The 21877-nt window shown below is 43.5% G+C and overlaps 1 pseudogene across 1 annotated transcript; it reads right to left on the reverse strand.

Annotated features, from left to right (window-relative positions):
• Nucleotides 1-4736: 4736 nt before the first annotated feature.
• LOC148863804 (beta-glucosidase 44-like) lies at nt 4737-20045 on the reverse strand (annotated as a pseudogene). Its single transcript, XR_016109317.1, has 11 exons — nt 19606-20045; nt 19428-19486; nt 7661-7736; nt 7500-7571; nt 7048-7135; nt 6633-6885; nt 6422-6537; nt 6095-6312; nt 5966-5997; nt 5650-5752; nt 4737-5293 (listed from the first exon to the last, which is right to left on the reverse strand). The product of XR_016109317.1 is annotated as a beta-glucosidase 44-like (transcript).
• Nucleotides 20046-21877: the final 1832 nt, after the last annotated feature.

The following is a 21877-nucleotide window of genomic DNA, read 5'->3' on the forward strand; positions in this document are numbered from 1 at the left end:
TAAAAATAAAAATAAAAAAGGAGCAAATAGTTCCAGACTTTATTCTAAAGCTATTTTATATCAAAATGCATTTATTCAATGTAGGTTTTGACCAAGCAAAGAATTGGTTAACCTAAAAAAAAAAAATCAATTTGGCTGTTGTTTCCTGTCTCTCACAGCCCGGTCTGAGTCTGACAATTTGGCTTGATGCTTATGAAAGTAAGTAATCCATTGATCCATTCTTGGGTGATCTCCTTCAACAATTAACACCTCACTGACTGACCAATTATAACCTGTTGGCCTTTGTGGTGAATCAATTAAGCAGGCATAGGGCTAATTTATTTTGTTACTTCATTTTTAGAATGAATTTAAGGGTCTTTAATGCATTCAACATCTCACTGATCTACATTATTTAGTTAGTATTAATTGGGTCTTTATTTGGATGGTGGTATCTCAGAAATCCGGTTGCTAGAAAGCCCTGAATTCCTTGTCCTTGCAATGGTGTTGGAATAGTACTGATAGTTAATGCTTTTACTTGCACAGAATCTAGCTTTGCTTTGAAGTGGATTCAGTGCTTCTTCTCTTAATAATCAATACTTCTCTTTCCAACGCTTTTAGAGTTATCATCATGAACCTTCAAAGGCTCTCCTTATATATTATAATTAGGGGGAACACTGAAACAGTGGCAATTGCTTGTTGATAGGTTACTTAAATGCACATAGGGCTTAGGGCTTATGCTAACTTTATATTCTTGATTCTGAGAAAAAGGTTTAATACGAAAAGGACTTAAAACTTTGATGATGGGTTGGGCTGGTTTTAATAGGCCAAAGAGAGTTATGGGCCTAACATACATGGGATCATCTGAGGCAATGAAGAATTTATTTACCCAAACTCATGGTCTGATGAAATGTAATCAAACTTATTCATCTTGCAATTTTGTTCATGAAGAATTTCACAAGGTCCCACTCCCTCATTCTAGGCTATGCTTTGTCAGTTTTGTTTCAGTTCAAAACGTCATTGCAATTTAACCCTTTTCACCATTTGGAACAAGACCCCTGTTTATGTTTTGTCCTTTGGTGAGTCAAATACTTTGTGCATTGCTGCAGTATGTAGTTAGAGCTTGTCGGCTTGGAATCCACCCACAAGTCAGAACCTTGTTTCAGACTTTGGGATTATTTTATAGCAGCACAATAGATTGTTTCTAAATATAATATAAGCTTGCATTTGAAATCAGTGTAAAACATCATCTCGGTGTAAAAGTACACTGATGGCATTTTACAATGAATGGTAAAAGTGACTGTTGCTTTTTGAAAAATGCAATGGGTGAAGAGTATAATTAATGTAAAACTTTATATTTGATAGGTTTTATATTAATTATCGATATAAAATTCCATTCTATCCAAATACATGCAAAACTGAATCGATGTAGAATTTTACATCGATCATAATTATACTCTCCTTCCAAACACAAACAAGATTGAACCGATATAAACTTTTATGCCGTTCTTGATTTATACCGATTCCAAATGCAGCCTGAGGGTTCTTTTTCAAAATATCACAATGTAATGGTGTGTATTGTACCGATAAGTTGAACCTTTTCCTTATACTATACTGTATGATAATCATACACAATGTGCTCTGATCATTAGTGAGAGGTTATGTTCATAATAACATTAACCCATTTAACAACAGAACAATTTTCACTTTTTAGTACAGTTAATGACAAACTTGGGGGATGTTCGACAATGTGAATGATTTTGTTTTTTGTTTTCTAAAATAAAATCAATTGACTCATTAGAAGAATTTTATAATCATTATATACGATCAAGAAACTGGACAATAAATGAATGCACCTTGAGCTTTATAACGTTACACCCTGTGTAATCAATGTTGTAATGTTGCACTCACGACAAGGTGCAATATTAAATTCTCATGGTACAATATTTACAGGTTAATAAGATGCATTTCACAGCACCAAAACAAAAGAAGTATGTATATATAATTGCTCCATGTTGTCTGATTACAATCCTGTACAGCTAGACTGGACTTTGTAGTCGAATTAAATAATTAATACAAAAAAAAGGTTCAGTCCAACTGGTTCACTGGTAGCAGTGGCAATTGGGCGGGTTGAGTTGGGTATAACGCAAATCTGCTTTAATCCAATCCAATCCGTCCAAATCTATTAATTTTATATTTATGGACTTGAAAAATAAATTAACTCTCTCTTAAAAAATAAGTTGGTCATAGTTTGGTGGTAATTATAGTTACTATTCACATAAGTGGTAAAGGTTCAAATCATATTACATGCATATTATTTTTACACAAGCGACGAAGCCATTTGACTATGTTAAGATTTCGGATTTGACTGAACCACTTAGGTTCAAACTGGTCATACCAACTTGAACTATCTAATTGGATTATTTTTGAACTAATCACATTAAGGGTGGTTGAACCATTTAGATATTGATCAGTCCGGTTGGACCGGAGTGGACTAGATTGATTCAGTCAATGGTGGATTGACTTGGACCAGACCATATCAGGTTCGTGCATGGGTTTGGGACTAAACCAACTGGCCCGCGTAAGTAAATTGGGTTGGGCTGGATTCAGGTCAGGTTGCATGGATAATGGTTGATCGGAGGGTCCATGTCAGGCAAGCCACGCGAACAATGGACCAACCCGCTAGAAGTCGTTTTGAATTCGAGTTGACCTGGATCGTCTTGTGTTGGGTTGGGTTGAGCTTTGTGAATACTGGTTGGACCAAATGATCCAAACCGAGCAGAGCAAGCGATACCGAACCATCCCGCCAAGGGTCTATTTCGGATTTGGGTCGACCCATATCGGTATATGATGGATCGGGTCAGATCACGTTGAACAAGTCCGAACTTGGGTCAAATTGATTTGGATTTATGTTGGGTGAAGTGTGTTGATTCAAGACAAAACTAAATTTAGTCAATAATTAATAGAAAAGTAATGCATTGATTATAAATCATTTAATTCAAATGAAGAAAATTAAAAAAAGAGACTAAAGAATTAATACTTATGTCTGTAATGGCTAACTCAATGGTTATCCACAACCCAACCCATTTAAATGAGTGGATTGGGTGATGGGTTGATCACACAACCCGCCAAATAAATGAACGGGTTGGATGAATTTGTGGGCTCTCACGGAACCAAAAGTTGGTCCAAGTCTCTGTTTTGAATTGATGTCGATCAATTAATGTTGTACTACTTAATTGTAAATCACAGCAGATCTATTACTTCAAATTTATTATCTATGCTTATTTGGTTGATCTATATTATTATATTTTTCCTAGTTTTCATGTAAGTCATAAAAAATAAATTTTGTACAATATCAATTTATATCTTTACTATTTATTATACTAATAGCCAATCAACATCCGGCCGAAGGCCTTTACCAAAAAAGAAAAAAAAAATCCAGTCCAAGGCCTCAACGTGGATCTTTTATTTTCAATTGTAAGAATTTCTTTTTTTTTTTTTTTCTTTTTTCGGTAGAAAGATAAAAGGTGCACGGATTGAAGCTTAAATTCTTTGCTTTGGGCTCTCTTTCTTGGGTCTGGTAGGCTTCTGTTCATACAGCTCTTAGGGTTCCCTACCTTTTCTTTTAAACCTAACACAGATTAATGTTCTTGAGAGAAACATTACATGTGATTCAACATCGAGGCCTATTGGCCATACCACATACACCCTACGGTTCTAATGGCTTGCTGAGTCATTGGTATGGAAGGGAGTGAAGGCTAGGTTCAAAATATTGATACTAAAATACATAAAATAGCAAGGTTCTTAAAATCGAGCTGTGAATCATTATGGGGTCTGGTTTTCGGGTTGAACGGTTCGACTGTTTGAATTGAACAGATGGCCTGTTTTGATAAAAAATACAATAATAAAAAAAATTAAAAAATAACCAAAATCATTGTTTGAGTTGATGAATCGATGATTCGACTGCCTAAATCAGCGGCTTATTAATCAAATCAATTGGTTTTGGCCAAAAAGCAGTTCTGGACTGAAATAGAATCGGTTCAATTTTGAAAACATTGCAAAATAATATGTCGCAAGTTTTCATTTTACTTTTAAAAATTTTCAGTTCAGTATTTCAAAAATAAGTATATTAGGGGGGGTTCTAATGGTCAAACCTATAAAAACCCCTAAATCCCAGTACTTAGGTAAGCTTACGTAAGCAAAAAACAAATTTGTACACTATTAGATATCCAGGTAAAGAAAGTGCTTATCAGCTTCAACAAGCGCGCAGGTAAGGGTAAATTATTCATCCACATTCAACTTACCAGGGCCTTCTCTGCCAAAAAAAAAACAAAACAAAAGAACGGGGCCTTGGTATTTTTGGTGACCCAGAAAATCGATTGAACACCATGGGCGAGGGAGTGGGGATACTACCATGTAATTTGGTTGACAGTTGAGATGGGTGTCCCCAAAGAAACCCAAAGTATTAATTTGCTTTGAAACTTGGTTTGGATTAATGATCAATTAAATTGGCTGAACGACTAAAACGTGTAATTGAATTACTGATTAATCAAATAACATGATGAATGGAAACACAGATGTGTAATTGGAATGGTTTGATTATAACCCATTAGACACCTGGAACTGCTAGATGATATCCCTCCAAGTTGTTAGTAGATTTTTCAAGAAAAGTACTGGGTTTCTGGATAATTTTTTGTACTCTTTTATTTTTTCCTTTGGTGTAGATCTGATTTCTTAGGCCTTGTTGAAGGAAAGCAATTGTGAAGAAATAAAAGGTCTATTGATGTATGAATAATGCCATACAAGAAAAAAAGTATAACAGGAAAAAACAAGATTTAGTTCTTTTGTTAAAAATCAACTAAAACCTTGGCATGAGGACTAATAGTTGATAAATAAAATTAAACCATAAAAAAGAAAAATAAAGAACAAATACATGTACTAATTCTATAATGTGGACCAGCATACCCCAAAAGCATTATTATACAGCAAGATAGGTGAGAGAAGGATAAAGAGGGAGAGGTTGGCCAGTGCTGCATGCTTTAGTGCTTCTTTCTGTGAAATAGTTCTCTGAACCAGTAGGCAGACATCTTTGGGTACCTCTTAAGGGTTTTGAAGTCGATATAGACTATGCCAAACCTTGTTGTGTACCCTAATCTCCATTCAAAAGTGTCTATGAGTGACCATGCAAAGTAGCCAACCACATTGACCCCATCATCTATTGTCTTCTTGAGTTGAGTCAAATAGCTTCTATAGAAATTGATTCTCCTAGTGTCATGCAACCCCTTGGGTAGTGTCACATTACCAGGTTCATCCATGCCTGCCATCCAATGTGCTTGAAATAAAATTCAGGGCAAGTCTTAAAGTCTCAAAACATTGGTCCATCAGATAATTATTTAAGAAGAAAGCATGTTCATTGGCACCAATGGACAGAATTAAAATGTCTTCTAAGATCCTAATTGTACTTTGTTCCATTAGTAATCCATATTTGCTAAACAATTTAGAAGAAACTATGGGTCACAGTTGGACCTCAAGTGATATTATGTTTTATAAATTGTCCCTCTTTATTTGGCATCAGAAACTATTGAGTTATAGGGATCAAATGAGCAGATTAATTTATTTCTAATTGGAAAGCTATAATACAAAAATTTAAAATTCAAGGCTTGTACACCATACCGTTTTCTGTTATTATCACAGTTAGATTCCCATAATACTCCTTAATGTAGGTCAAAACCTTGTATTAACTCCATGGAACATCATAAAGCCAAGCAGAATTTGCCTGAAAATATTCAAATTACCAAGTTACCAAAGATGTTTCATTTAAGTAAGCCATAGCTCTATTAATTAGAATTGAAGATCCTAAACCAATGTAAATTGGGTAACAAACCATAAGCCAACGATTAATATGCCCAATTAGATTAGAATTACAATTTATAAAATTAATAGATATAGAGACCAACATAAAAAGATTAGGTACAGTTATTTTAATTACCCTTGGTCCAATTGGCACCCCACTTTTGGCAACTGCAAAGTTCACAAACAACCATGAATCAGTAACAGAAGTAATTCTCATAGGATATAAGTTTTAACAAGAGAGGGTTGTGAGGGAAGAAGATAATACAAGCAAAGCCAACATTCAAGTCCTTCTCATAGCCTGGGGCATGTTTCTTAGTTTGATGTAGAGCATATGCATAGTGTGCAGTGTATTGGTTGATACCCAAAAAATCTATTGAACCCTTCACCATTTTAATATCTTCTTTTGTGAATTTGGGAAGCCTCTTTCCAACAGTGTTCTGCATCGTCTTTGGATACTCACCATATACTATGGGATGGAGAAACCTGCAAAACCAATAATAACAAACAGCCCATGAAAATTTCACAAACAGTACTATTCAACGGATGATCATTAAGTTAAGGCTATTTTATTTCAATGGAGTTATGCTGTTACCATCCAAGATAGAAGTTTATTGCTCTTTGGGCTGCATATTGGTCAGCTTTTCTTCTGGTAAGTGGTTCATACCAAATAAAATCCAAGACAATACCAATCCTTCCTTTTTGGTGTGCCTAGAAATTATGCAATCAGATACAAAAGCTCACCAATCATGGCTTTGAATGATTTCAACTAGAAAAAACAAATTAAAACGTGTTTGAGTTTTGACCTGATACTTTTCACGGTATATCTGAACTGCAGCTGCATGGCACAGAATCATATTATGAGCTGCAATGTAAGGTTCTGTTGCAGAATTACCAGCTGTGCAGTTTCCATATGCTTTGGAACACCTTCCGGGAGCACTACCCCCATTACCATAACCAGAAGTGGAGACCACTGCTGGTTCATTCAGTGTCATCCAATTCTTCACCCTGTCACCAAATGTCTTAAAACAAAATTCCGCAAAATTGGTGTAGTCTTTCCTGTATTGTTTTGCATTAGTTGCTGAGATTTCTTATCAACTAAAAATTTCAAGACTAAGTATAAAGGATTTGGTTCAAGTATTTCAATAAACAGTTAAGCTGCTTTAAATAAACTAAAAGATTATGTTTAAATTCTAGTGACTAATATAACAATATACTTACACAACTTTTTGGCTTAATAATCCTTTGTACTTCTGCTCAAGAGCCAAGGGAAGATCATAGTGATATATAGTTGCAAATGGGGTGATACCTACAGGTCAAACAAATGCTTAGATTTCTGTTTTTTTTTTTCCCCTTGCTCAATTGATCAGAGATTTAATATCAAAGCTGGAAATGGTGGAATGCCATCAGTTAGCATCACTTATGGGTCTAATATTTAAAACCAATTCAGCCGGTACAAATGCAAAATGTTATTATACTAATACTAAGGAGGATCAGAATCGATATTTCAAGTACTAGATTGAACCAAGGAATTAAATGGTTGAACAATGAAACTGAATCATCTGAATTCAGAACTGAAGAACTGGTCAGAAGAAAAATGGCTTAATATGGTTTCGGGGTTCTAAATTAGTAATCAAAATATTGTCCGTCTCCTGAATTTCTTGGATATTTACCTTTGGCGAGCATATAATCAATCAACCTGTTGTAATAAGCAACTCCCTTCCAATTTACCTTCCCCGCTCCATCTGCATGAAAAGTTGAAAACAGCCAGATGAATATTTTAAAATATCACGGCCAGTAATTAAGAGAGAGACAGAGATACTGTGTTTATTACCTGGAAAAATCCTGGACCATGAAATGGAGAAGCGATATGCATCAAAGTTCAAGTTTGCCATGATATCCACGTCCTCCTGTATATATTGTTTGTTTCATCATTTTTCTTTTCTTTTTGCTTAAATTGCTGAAACATACCCTAAAGTTTTTTGACCATTACTAAAACCTCTTAAAATAATTGCAAATAGACTCCCTTATTTTCTAACAAAAGACAAAAAAATTGTCTAAAATACCCATACAACTACTGTTGAGGCCAATGTTTTAAAATCTGACAAGAAGGCTGAACATTTTTTGCCTCTGGGTTGTGGGTGACTAGTTCGATTGGGTGAGTCAAATGGTTCAGTGCCACGTCATTGCATGTGTGTGTATATATGTGTATAAGTATATATTTTAGTAATAAATAATGTATAAATATGTTTTAGATATGTTATATGTATTATTTTATATTTAATTTATATTTTTTAATTTATTTTATTTATAAAAATATTAAAAATTATAATTTCAGGCCAAACACGATTGTTAAGGGGAGATCCGGTCCAATTCAAAGATCTGACCAGATCTCATAAACATGGATTTGAATTCAAATCCAATAAGACCGTCGAATGTTCAAATTCGATCTTGATGAAGGAAGATTTGGCCCGACCTCTCTATTACGTGACACGTGGCAGAAACAACAGATCGGCAGAAGGGGCCAAGCCTAGGCAGGAACAAGGGGACACTAGCGGACTGAGCTCCCTACCGGGGGCCCGAACTGACCCACCGTGTAACAGCACGGGACACACTTCGCCGAATTGACCCACCTTGTAACAACTCGGGATACACTTCGCCAAACTGACCCACCTTGTAACAGCTCGGGACACACTTCGCCGAACTGACCCACCTTGTAACAGCTCGGGACACGCTTCGCCGAACTGACCCACCTTGTAACAGCTCGGGATACACTTCGTCGAACTGACCCACCTTGTAACAGCTCGGGATACACTTCGTCGAACTGACCCACCTTGTAACAGCTCGGGATACACTTCGCCGAACTGACCCACCTTGTAACAGCTCGGGATACACTTCGCCGAACTGACCTGCCCTATAGATACCTTCGAGCTCAAGACCGCCTCGCTAAGTACTTCACATCACTTGGCACTAAAACCAAACAAGTCGTACCACGCCTGACACTAAGTTCGTGCCCAAGGGCGCCGCGCCTGACTGACTTGGGATCTGACATTTGGCGGTAGCACCCTAAACGGCCACCTGCCACCGGAGATGGCGGTTCTGTCTCAGCAGAAAGGATGACGGCCGAATTGACAAGCACAAGGGTAATCATACTTGACCTGACAAGGGCCCCAGGACGAGTGCACGAAGTGACTATAAGAGCCCCCTGCCCCCCGACAACGGAGGTATGCAAACTTTGCGCTATCTGGTATTACCTTGCTTTCGAAGGATTCTAACTTGAGCTTCGGAGCCTCTACACCGGGTTCCCCCTGGAGCTTCCCCATCTCCTCCGTTTCAGGTTCCCTACTACCCCGTTCGGAAGCAAGACAGCGGACAGCTAAGACCGGCCGGATCGCGCTCCATTAATTGGCGTCGTCTGTGGGAAACGTTGCAAAAAGCCTCCCTTCAAACTTCGATAACCCCATTTTCTTCAAAAAACCCAACACTCGTGGCCTCCTCCAGCAACACCGGACGTGGCACGGAGACAAACGCCACCGGGGAGCAACTTCAAGTCCCCGTAGTGTGCGTTGGATAGTTCACCATCCCCCTTTCGGCGGATGGGATCCCCAGCTTGAACGCGCCACAAGCAGTGGCACCCGTAAACCCTCCTACCACAAGCACCCCCTTTCCTCTCGCCATTGAGACAACCTTCACTGAACCAACTGTCGTCCCCCTGGCAGCTAGCCAAAACCGGTTGGAGGACCTGATGCAGTGCATGCGGGCAATGCAAGCCCAAATGCAACAGTTCCAGCAACACCAGCTTCACCAGCACCAAGTGCTGCACAACATCTCCCAGTATCACTATCAACAGCAGTTCCCCCAACTGCCACTGAACCAACCACTACTTCCGCCTCGCCATCCCGCTCTAAGGCCGGTCAAGGACTCCCCGCAGGATGGGCGCCCTTACCAGGCGAAGGCCTCCCGGCCCCAGAACCACCCCAACAGTCAGGCCTCGTCCCCAGGCCGAAGAGAGAAAAATGTCATCCCCGCCTCGCAACCCGCGGGCGGGTCGGGAACCTCACCTGCGAGGTCGGCACCCCGGCGCTCCGAGCCCGAGCTCCCACTCACCGAAAACCGATTCAGCGCCCTGGCGGCAGACTACCAACATTCCGGGCCCATCGAGCTCGGCAACACGGAGGCCAGCAGCGCCAGTACAAGGCCCGCTCAACGGCGAAGTCGCCAAACCACCACCCGTGCCTTGTCAGAATTTAGAGGCAAAGACATGAGCTCGGATGAGGTAGGGGAACTCCTGGCGGTCCCCTTACCCAGAGACTTCAAACTCCCACCTCTGGACAAGTACGACGGGTCCTTCGACCCCAACGACCATGTTGACGCCTTTCAGTCGCAAATGCACCTCGCCAGGGCCAGCGAATCGTGCATGTGCATGGCCTTTACCACCACCCTCAGGGGGTAGCCCGCACTTGGTACAGGAACCTGGCCCCCGGGTCGATAAAGTGCTGGGCCTAGTTCGTGCAAGTCTTCACCACACACTTCGTCACTAGCCAACGGTGCGCCAGAATGGAGTAAAGCATCTTCGGAGTAGTCCAAAGAGAGGGAGAATCTATTCGGGGCTACATCAAGCGGTTCAACGAAGCATGCTTGCAGATACCGCGGTTGGACCCCGCAGTGCAGCTCGCGGTCGAGGCGGCCAAAAGAGGGGTGACGCACAAAGAATTCAAATGGCACATGGTGGCCAACCAGCCCGCAACAGTGGCCGAATTACTCAAACTCGCGGATAAGTTCATGAGGATAGAGGAAGAAATCAACCAACGAACCGAAGGCGGGAACGAGAAAAGAAAGAGAGAAGGCGAGCTCCCCAACCCGGTGAATAGAAAAAACCCGACCCGGGAGCCGAAGCCGAACTAGTCATTCCGGGCCCCCCTAGCAGTTTGGATGGACTACACGCCGTTAAACACGAGGCGGACAGAGATGGAACCATCCATGTAATAGTGGGAGGTTCGGTGGTAGCGGGGTGTACCTCAGCAGCAGCCCAGACTTCAGTTCGCGAAGCGGCCCTCGAAGAATGGAACCCCCCAAAGAGACCAAAGACCAAAGAACCAATCTTTTTCACGGAGGACGACGCGCGAGGAGTCCACTACCCACATGATGACGCGCTTGTCATTAAACTAAGGATCAGCGACTTCGAGGTCAGGCGCGTACTCGTAGATTCGGGCAGCTCAGCGGACATCCTCTTCAAATCAGCATTTGACCAGCTGCAGTTACAGAGGTGCGAGTTGAAGCCCGCGAACACTCCCCTGGTGGGTTTCAGCGGAGAGGAAGTCAGGCCCCTCGAAAAAGTAATTGTCCCTGTGGAAGTCGGCACATGGCCTTGTGCGGTCAGACTCAACCATGATTTCCTGGTAGTCGCGACCCCCTCCCCATACAATGCCATAATAGGGCGGCCGATCACGCATATCCTACGGGCGGCGGTCTCCACCTACTATTTGGCCATGAAGTTCCCTTCGGACTTCGGTGTAGGGGTAGCGCAGGGCGACCAGCTCGAGTCCCGCAAGTGTTATGTTGCCGCCCTGAAGGGAAAAACCAAGGCGGCCGGCGACCTCAAACTGGAGCGGTCTACGGAGCAAGGTGAGGAACGAGCTTCGCCCACGGAGGAAACTGTCGCAATCCCGACTTCAGCTATGGACCCAGCTCGCACACTAAGCATCGGAGCTTCCATCGAAGACCCCCTACGAGCCGAACTGGTGAGTTTTTTACTTCAAAATTTAGATATTTTTGCCTAGTCCGCGGCCGACATGCCCGGCATTAGCCCCAGACTGATAACTCGCAAACTTAATACTGACCCTGCAGTCAGACCCGTTAGACAAAAGAAACGCAACTTAGCCCCAGAACGCTGGAGAGCGGTCGACGAGGAGGTCGAGAAGCTCCTCGCAGCAAACTTCATAAGGGAAGTCCATTACCCGAGCTGGGTGGCCAACCCGGTGTTGGTAAAAAAGCCAAGCGGCAAGTGGTGCATGTGCGTCGACTATACCGACCTGAATCGAGCTTGCCCAAAAGATTGCTTCCCCCTCCCTAGAATTGACCGCCTAGTGGACGCGACCTCGGGAAACGAGTTGCTAAGCTTCCTGGATGCCTACTCGGGCTACAACCAAGTTAGGATGGACCCATCCGATGAGGAAAAAACCAGCTTCATAACCGAGTTCGGCCCGTATTGCTACAAAGTCATGCCCTTCAGACTAAAAAATGCCGGAGCGACTTTCCAAAGACTTGTAAATAGGCTATTTTGGCCCCTGATTGGTACGAAGATAGAGTGCTATGTAGACGACATGGTCGTCAAGACTCAGTTTTCACAAGAATTAATACAAGACTTAGATTCTGTTTTCCAAATCCTGCGTCAGTTTAGCATGTAGTTGAACCCCAACAAGTGTGTCTTCGGTGTCACCTAGGGCAAGTTCCTAGGCTACATTGTCAATCGGCGCGGTATTGAGGCCAACCCGGACAAAATAAAAGCCATTCTAGATATGAAACCACCTCGGAAAGTAAAAGAGGTTCAGAGGCTAAACGGCCGCATAGCCGCTTTAAGCCGCTTCTTGTCTAAGTCAGCAGACCGCTGCCTACCCTTCTTCAAGGCAATCAAAGGCAAAGGGTTCAAGTGGACCCTGGACTGCCAGTTCACGTTCGACAAACTGAAAGGTTACCTCGCTAGTGTGCCAACCTTAGCCCGGCCCGAGGTGGGCGAAGTCTTAGAAATGTACCTCTCGGCGAGCGACGAGGCGGTCAGTTCGGTACTGATAAAAGAAACAGACCGAGTCCAGCGACCCATCTATTATGTTAGTAAAATTTTGTAGGGAGCAGAGGCAAGGTACCCGGAGATAGAAAAACTAGCATATGCCTTAATAATAGCAGCTCGGAAACTCCGCCCATACTTCCAGGCTCACACTGTCATCGTCCTAACTGACAAACCTCTTAGACAAGTTTTACTCAAACTCGAGGTCTCCGGTCGACTGACGAAATGGGCCATCGAACTCAGCGAGTACGACCTCCAGTACAAACCGAGAACCGCTATCAAGGCCCAAGCTTTGGCAGATTTTATCGCCGAGTGCACTTTCAGCCACAAAGCCCTACAGGTCGAGCCCGAGGTCCCCAGTTCGGGCAAACCCGGAGCTCCTGAGCCCATAGAGTCCGAACCCCATGAAGTAGCAGCCAGTGTGGCATCTCTCCTGGTCAGGTGAAGCGCGAACTGGGATGAGGAGCCCTAGATCCTTCACGTGGACGGTTCCTCGAACCGACAAGGCAGCGGAGCTGGAATAGTCTTGTGCGGCCCGGGTGGCACAAAATTAGAATATGCACTACGCTTTGAGTTTGCGACATCCAACAACGAGGTAGAGTACGAAGCACTGATCGCTGGGCTGGACCTAGCGCGAAAGGTAAAGGCAAAACACTTGGTCATCTGCAGCGATTCTCAGCTCGTGGTGAACCAAGTTACCGGCGAGTACGAAGCACGCGATCTCTCCATGATCGCATATTTGGCCAAAGTAAAAGAAGCCCTGCTCAACTTCCGGTCACACATCATCAGGCAAATCCCGAGGTCAGAAAACACTGAGGCTGACGCCCTGTCCTGGTTAGCCAGTACGAGTCACAACAACATGAGAACTGTGTACATAGAGGACTTACCTCGGCCTAGTATTCTCAGGGGGATAGAGGAGGTCGCTTCCGTCTTAGAAGCAGAGCCGAGCTGGATCGATCCACTCGCGAGCTTCTTGATAGACGGAACCCTCCCTGCAGAATGCAATGCGGCCAAGAGGGTGCAGCGCTAGGCGGCCAAATACGTCATAATAGATGAACGGTTATACCGACGATCGTACACGCTCCCCTATTTGCGTTGCTTGTGACCTACCGAAGCCGAGTTCGTACTCCGCGACACTCATGAAGGCCTGTGCGGTGGACACTTGGGGGGCAGAGCACTCGCCCAGAAGGCACTTCGACAAAGATACTACTGGCCAACGATGAAGGCAGAAGCTGTCGAGCTCGTCAGAAAATGCGACAAGTGTCAGAAGCACGCTAACATCCACCATCAACCTGCCTCCGACCTCAAATACCTTGCCAGCCCGTGGCCCTTTGCACAATGGGGCATCGACCTCCTAAGGCCATTCCCACCAGCAACATGTGGAAGAAAATTCTTAGTTGATGCAGTAGATTACTTTACGAAGTGGATAGAAGCCGAACCTCTAGCAACTGTTACGGCTTGAAACATACAGAACTTCTTTTGGAAGAACATAGTATGTCGGTTCGGGTTACCTCGGGTACTAATCTCCGACAACGGCAAACAGTTCGAGGATATCAAGTTCCAAGAGTGGTGCCAGAACATGGGGATTCGGCAAAATTTCACGTCAGTCGCATACCCGCAGGCAAACGGTCAAACGGAAGTAATGAACAGAGCCATCTTGCGCGGACTGAAAGCACGTCTGGATCGAGCTAAGGGATTGTGGGCCGAAGAGCTACCAAGTGTCTTATGGATTCACCGAACTACCGAAAAAGCAGCCACGGGAGAAACCCCCTTCAACCTCACCTACGACACTGAAGCAGTGATCCCAGCCGAAATCGAAATACCAACGTTGCGATTTGAAACATACGACGATCGGACGAACGGAGACGAGCTACGTACCAACCTCGACCTACTGGACGAGGTAAGGGACCTCGCGCACATTCGAATAGCGGCATACCAGCAGCAGGTAGCTCGCTACTACAATAGCAGAGTTAAGCAACGAAGCTTCCGAGTCGGCGACCTGGTCCTTCGTAAGGTTATGGTGCCCGAACCCGACATGGGCAAGCTTGGACCTAATTGGGAAGGGCCCTATAAAGTAAAAAGAGCGCTCGGGGGCACATACGAACTCAAAACTTTGGAAGGAAAACGAGTACCTCGAACGTGGAACATCGTGAACTTAAGGCGATACTACCTATAAACCACCAAGCGAAGTGGACGAAATCGGGCCCTATGTGCCACAGGGCAAGCCAAGAGGAACTTCGGCGTAGACACAAAGAAGAGCACATTATCAGCTCGGCAAAAAATCAGTTCGCGGCATAAAAGACCGCAGAAATTTAATAACCCAGCAAAGAAACAGTTCGGGGAAGATGAGCAAGGGGAAAAAGACACTCCATTGCAAGAAACAATACATTGGCAAAAAAAAAAATTTACATGCCCGGAGCCACTTCTTCGCCATCGGAAGGCACTTCAACAACACCCGAAGGCCCTGCCTCTCCTTCAGAGTCCGGCTCACCATCGGCAGCATTGGCCATCTCCTGAGTCAATCGCGAAGTGGTTATGGCACTTACATCGAGGTCGGGGTACGTATTCCGGATCATCCACCGGCTCAACTTGAACCCCCTCCTATAAGAGTCCACCATCAGATCGTCAAAACGCAGAGAGGCAATGTAATCTTCAACTGCCTTCTTCTTGGCGTCTTCAATGCCTTGGAAAAAATCTGTGCTCTCTCCCTGATGTCCTCCTTAAGATATTCGACTTGATGCTGCAAATCCAACTTCAAGTCCGCCATATGCTTGACAACTACCCCCATGGCCTCGATGTCACGCTGAGACCTCGCCTGCCTGGCCATCGCGACACGAGCAGCCTCTTCAGCAGCGTAAGCAGCCGCCTCAGCAGCCCGGGTATTTGCCTCTGCAGCACGGAAAGCTTCTTCAGCAGCATGAGCGGCAGCCTCAGCAGCTCGCGCCTGTCGCGAGCTCCTCTCCACTTGGGCCGCGAAGGCATGAATTGAAGAATTCACCTACCAAAAGAAACAAGTGAGCAAATGACAGCAGAAGCAACAGAATAAAAAAGGAAGACAAAATCTAACTTACCACCATGGCATGTGTTACGGCGCGACAAGCGACCTGATTCAAGGGAAGATTGGTCCACGCCGCGACCTTCTCAAGGAAAGTAGCGTCCCTACTCTTCTGAAGAGTGTAGTTCGGCGTCAACACGCTCCTAAACTCCCCTTGAGCTCCCAAGCCTGATGGCCTAGCCCGCGTATGAGCAGACCCGGAGTGAGCAGGAGCACTTGAGTATGCAGGAGCGCCCGTATGAGTGGTCTCAGCGTAAGGCGCCCCGGCAGTTTCGTGCACCGGTGGAGTCACTTCGGGCTCCCTCGACAGATCCTCCGACGTATGGTTTGGAACTTGGGGCTCCTCATCCAGAGGCAGCTCGGTACGAGTTCGCTTGGCGACCCGCTTCCTCCTCTTCATACCTTGAAACAAACGCCCCCCACGAGTTCTCTCCGCGTCCATCACACCTGCAGAAACGAGTTCATCAGAAAAAATGGAATAACAAAGCAAGCAAGAAACCGCATAGCTAGAAACCTACCCGAACTCAGGCCGGCTGCAATAAGCTTGGCCTCCGTTAAGTAGTGGTGGCACTTTAAGCCTCGCCGTGCCCATTGCCGGAGACCCTTCACCGTCTCTTTATCGAGAGTTACACCCAAGTCAGGAGCGGCCTCACCCCACCCGGTTTGAAAGGGCCATCCTTGTGCACTTCGCACGCCGAAGTAGTCCCGCTTCCAAGCCGGGACCTTATTAGGAAGATCGTGCAGGAGCTTAAAACCCTGGCGAGGAGAAAGGTAATATGCCCGTCTCCCCCCAGGAAGAGAACCCGCCTGTCTCTTGAGCATCAAGATAGAGGATAATATCTCTAAGTCTAAGGGAAAGTTCTGCTCGCAAAAAAGGGAAACTGTCCCCACCAGGTTCCGAATAGAGTTCGGATGAAACTGGCCAATGGTGACACCGAAGTGGTTTATGACTTCGACGAGAAGGGGATGGAAAGGAAGTCACAACCCTGCAGCGAGCTGCTCTCGAAAAATCACGATCTCATCTGGACCGTGTTCCCAAGGAAAGCTACCCGAAGGAATAAAATATGTGTACCCCCCAGGAAGATTGTAAGACAGAAGTATGGATTGAAGCCCCTCAGGCGTCATGGTCGAAGGACCAAACCTGTCTAGCTTCCGACCTCGGCAGGAGGTAGACGCCAAACTGCCCGAAGCAACTCGACCTACTGGTTCATAGTCCTCAAGCTCCACCTCAGGATCACTGAGGCAGTCTGGGGACACGACTCGGTTGGTGGAACCTACGCCGGCCCTACTCGAAGAATCGTCTGAGCTATCAAAGCTAGACATTGGGGAAAAGATGGATTCAGGAAAGTACTCACCGGAAAGTTTGAAGAACAAGCCAAAGAAACGTGAAGACTGTAACCAGCCTTGGCGCGAGCTGGAAAAGACTTGACGCGAGCTGAAAGGTTGGACGCGAACTCAGTAGACAAATCGCAGAAATGACAAACCAATCGGGGTCCCCCACTATTTATAGCTACAGTAACCAAGAATCAACCGTGCAGACCGAAGACGATCCGACGGCCCACGTTCTTATCGACCGCACAACCCTTAAGGTCGAGACGTGATTGGCGCACGTCTTTCCAAAAAAAGTGAAACGTCAGCACACGTCTTTTTGAAACCGACGTCGCTTCGACACGCGTCTTTTCCGAAACTGACGCGCCACACGTCTCCCTGACAGTCGCCCGCACACGTACAGTAGTGGCGCGCCTTTTTGAAATGACCCGCTGTTACGTCCCAGCGGCGAGAATTGGTTTGAAATTTAAAACGCGCGCTGTCACGACCACCAGCGTTCTTGAGTAAGCACGTTTCCAAACTTCTCGGAAACCGAAAGAACCCTAGCAAAAGCGTCTCGTGCAGTGAAGTTTCGAAGGACGGGACAAATCCACCTACTACCTCGCGAAAACTCCCCACACCATGGCAAGACCCCCGGCGAAAGGAGTGGGGGGCAATTGATGAAGGAAGATTTGGCCCAACCTCTCTATTACGTGACACGTGGCAGAAACAACAGCTCGGCAGAAGGGGCCAAGCCTAGGCAGGAACAAGGGGACACTAGCGGACTGAGCTCCCTACCGGGGGCCCGAACTGACCCACCGTGTAACAGCTCAGGACACACTTCGCCGAACTGACCCACCTTGTAACAGCTCGGGATACACTTCGCCGAACTGACCCACCTTGTAACAGCTCGGGACACACTTCGCCGAACTGACCCACCTTGTAACAGCTCGGGACACACTTCGCCGAACTGACCCACCTTGTAACAGCTCGGGATACACTTCGTCGAACTGACCCACCTTGTAACAGCTCGGGATACACTTCGTCGAACTGACCCACCTTGTAACAGCTCGGGATACACTTCGCCGAACTGACCTGCCCTATAGATACCTCTAAGCTCAAGACCGCCTCGCTCAGTACTTCGCATCACTTGGCACTAAAACCAAACAAGTCGTACCACGCCTGACACTAAGTTCGTGCCCAAGGGCGCCGCGCTTGACTGACTTGGGATCTGACGTTTGGCGGTAGCACCCTAAACGGCCACTTGCCACCGCCACTGACACCGCCATCTCCGGTTAGATGACGGTTAGGCAGTGACGGTTCTGCCTCAGCAGAAAGGACGACGGCCGAATTGACAAGCACAAGGGTAATCATACTTGACCTGACAAGGGTCCCGGGACGAGTGCACGAAGTGACTATAAGAGCCCCCTGCCCCCCGACAACGGAGGTATGCAAACTTTGCGCTATCTGGTATTACCTTGCTTTTGAAGGATTCTAACTTGAGCTTCGGAGCCTCTATACCGGGTTCCCCCCGGAGCTTCCCCATCTCCTCCGTTTCAGGTTCCCTACTACCCCGTTCGGAAGCAAGGCAGCGGACAGCTAAGACCGACCGGATCGCGCTCCATCAGATCTAATTTAAAAAAATAATAAATAAATTATTAAAAGAAAAAAATCTAATAATTTAAATAAAGAAACACAAAAAATACAAATATCTTTTCAACTATTTTGGTCATATATACATGTTTTTGTAAAAAATAAATAATATATTAAATTTACAAAAATATAATATAAATAATATATATTTATATAAATAAATAAATAATATATATTAGATTGAATCCTTTCAAATCGGATAGGGGTGATCCGATTCGATTACCCAATCCAATCCGAAAATCTGACAGAGTTATTCGAATCCGACAAAAAATAGGATCGGATTCTTATCGGCCATTTGCACCCCTAACTAGGTAGGGTAGGAATTTCCTTCCTAATGGTGAAACAGATTCTGATAAAATCTCTGAATATCCGAACACCCAATAATAAGAACCGAAACCAAATCGGATTTGGATTTAAGTTTTGATAACCGGAGAAGATTCGGATGTTAACTGGTCCGACCCGATTATATCAATACTTGTTGAGGCTCCCAGCTTTAGCCTAAGGCCTTGAATTGAGTGCCAAGTTACCAAAAGATTCGAATGCGCCTGCGAGTTCAGAAATCAGAACTCGGCCAGTCGGACCCTTTTTCACTACATGGAGCGGTTCAGCTATGCTTTTCTGGTGAAAGCAACTCCAGCTACTCCACCGTGCAATTCATCAACACCATCCCCTGTCCTCAGTACATCCCTACGAGTCGTAATCTTGAAATGAAGCTTTTTTTTTTTTTTTTGAGAAATCCAGCATTTGATGTTCTGATCAAATGGATAAGAACGACCAAAATGATGACAGATTGAATCTTACTTTGTAGCGGTGATATTGATCCGCTGCCACCTTCGCTGTAGCATTGCTTGCAACAATTCCTGTTTCATCACTTGTTAAGAAAGAATAAGGAGATGAAATGGAATGGAAAATGGGAAGAAACAGAAGGGCAAAAATGGTAATCTAGGTTCAATATTTGAGAGGAGTAGTAGTTTTTTACCGGGAATCCTGAGGAAGGCGTCCCAAATGCTAGGTCCTCTACCATCCTTGCTGGCCATTCCCTCCACTTGGTACGCAGACGTGGCGGCTCCGAAGCGAATCCCTTCGGAAAGCTCTCTCTGCTCAGCCCTCCGGTATCGAACCGGACGGTTTCCGGCCGTGCATCCGGACCTGCCTCCGATACACTTACGACGCAAACGATAAGAAGGAGAAGATTCAAGAAACACAGAAATGGCGGAGCTCTCATCTTTGACTTTGAACCTGTGACGAAGGGAAGGTTGTTTGGTGTTGATCGAAGAAGAGTTAGTAAAAGATGGAAGAATTTATAGAAGACGAGAGACAGAAGCATAATAGTAACCCAAAAGCGACGCAGTGGAGTGGTGAAACCTGACCCATGCTATTTTTTTCTTACTCTCCTTCTGTCTGTATTAAAATGACAGAAATGGCCTACCTGCTTCCCGTTTGTTTGGTTGGCCAAATTCAAGCCCATGTTCATTTGCTCAAAAATCAGCTACTTCCCCACTTGGGACTGGGAGTAGCGCACTGAGGGCTAAAACCGTAAATCACAATAATACATCAACGCCATTTCAACTAGAATAGCTTGTTTCGTGGGCCGTGGGCCGTGGGCCGTGGGCTAGAGAGGGGTCAGTCACGTTGAGTAAGGTGGTTTGTTAGGGATTTAAGGTTTATGACTGTATGTTGTGTTGCATTCGAGGCGTTATGGTTCTGTTTTTAAAAGATTGTGCCATAATGAACATGTGAAGATGTCATAAAAAAGTTCTGAATTTTTCAGAGGTTGAGTGAATGATCATGGGATGACTCCATCACCGGTCTAATCGATCACTCATCAGCTGAGGGGTCAAACGGGTTGAAATACAAGCTTTACATTTTGGTAATTGGATTAGAACCAAGGGGTATTTAAACGCAACATGTATTTATAAAGAATTTAAAATAAAACAAAGGGGTATTTAAATCTTAACGATAAATATCTCGTTAGTTATTAGTAAAAATTTTAATAATCAATTTTAACATTTGTCCACAATCCAATAAAAATGTTAACATTGAATAGGATGCGGATAAACGGTATAATTGGATAGGATACGGATAAACGGTATAATCCAATTCGAGAAGACATCTTTTATATCGATTCGAATCCAATAAAAATATGTCAGATTCTAAAGTGATTGAATATCTTATAACATATAATTATATAAATAATATATATATATATATAATATAATATTTTATAACTAAGGAATTTTATCCGGTTGTGACGGATTAGGTCAAGGCATATTCAAATTCGATTTGTTAATTAAATGTATTTATTTTTCAATACAACTTCAATCCAATTTGTTAGGATCAAAGGAGGTATTCAAGTTTGGCTTTTATTTGTCAAATTTGAATTTGAATCGAATCTTATTCAACTTATTTGCCTAAGAATAAACGACATATTATTTTGACAAGTAATTATAGGATACGTAGTGGTGGACATATGGTCCTTATAAAATAATAAGTTAACCACTAAGGTTCAAGTCATTAAAAGGCAGAGGGGAGAATCTAATATTTTTGGAATTTTCTCAAGACTTATCCCTCTATATTTAAATTTATTGATAAAATAAGAGGGCAAATAGGGTAATCAGTTATTGATATTAAATGAGTTGAAAAAGGTAATATTAAGATATCCAATTCATTGAATTCTCTCTCATTAAATCAAACATGTCATTAAATTCTATTAATTAAATCCATACACAATAAATTAATAATTTTAATAACATAAAAACATATACTTTTAAAATATACCTAAAAAGTAGTGTTTTCATCTAGGTGGTGGTAAGAAATTAAACCATTTTGAGTCAAATAGGCCAATCCATGTTTCCACAATTAAATAATAAAATTCAAAAATAAATAATATACAAAAAATATAAAAATTAAAAAAAAAATTGGGACACTTTTAACATATTATATTCAACATATTAAACAATAATAAGTATGATAAATAAGAAAGATTTTAATTAATGATGGAAATGGAATATAAAATTTAAAATCAATTGGAAATAAAACTATTTTTATATTATTAAATCTCATATTTAATGTATCTTCTCTCATTAAATCATATACTTAAGATCTCATCATTAAATTCTACTAATTAAATTCATAATATTAATTTTAATAGCATAAAATAAATATTTTTAAAAGTAAATTGAAAACAAAACCATTTTCTTCCCTCTTGGTGATGGATAAGCAATTTAACCATTTGGGTCAATGGGTTAACT

This window comes from Nelumbo lutea, chromosome 3, assembly GCF_056320005.1.
Source record: "Nelumbo lutea isolate HS-2025 chromosome 3, American lotus-T2T, whole genome shotgun sequence".
Lineage (NCBI taxonomy): Eukaryota > Viridiplantae > Streptophyta > Magnoliopsida > Proteales > Nelumbonaceae > Nelumbo > Nelumbo lutea.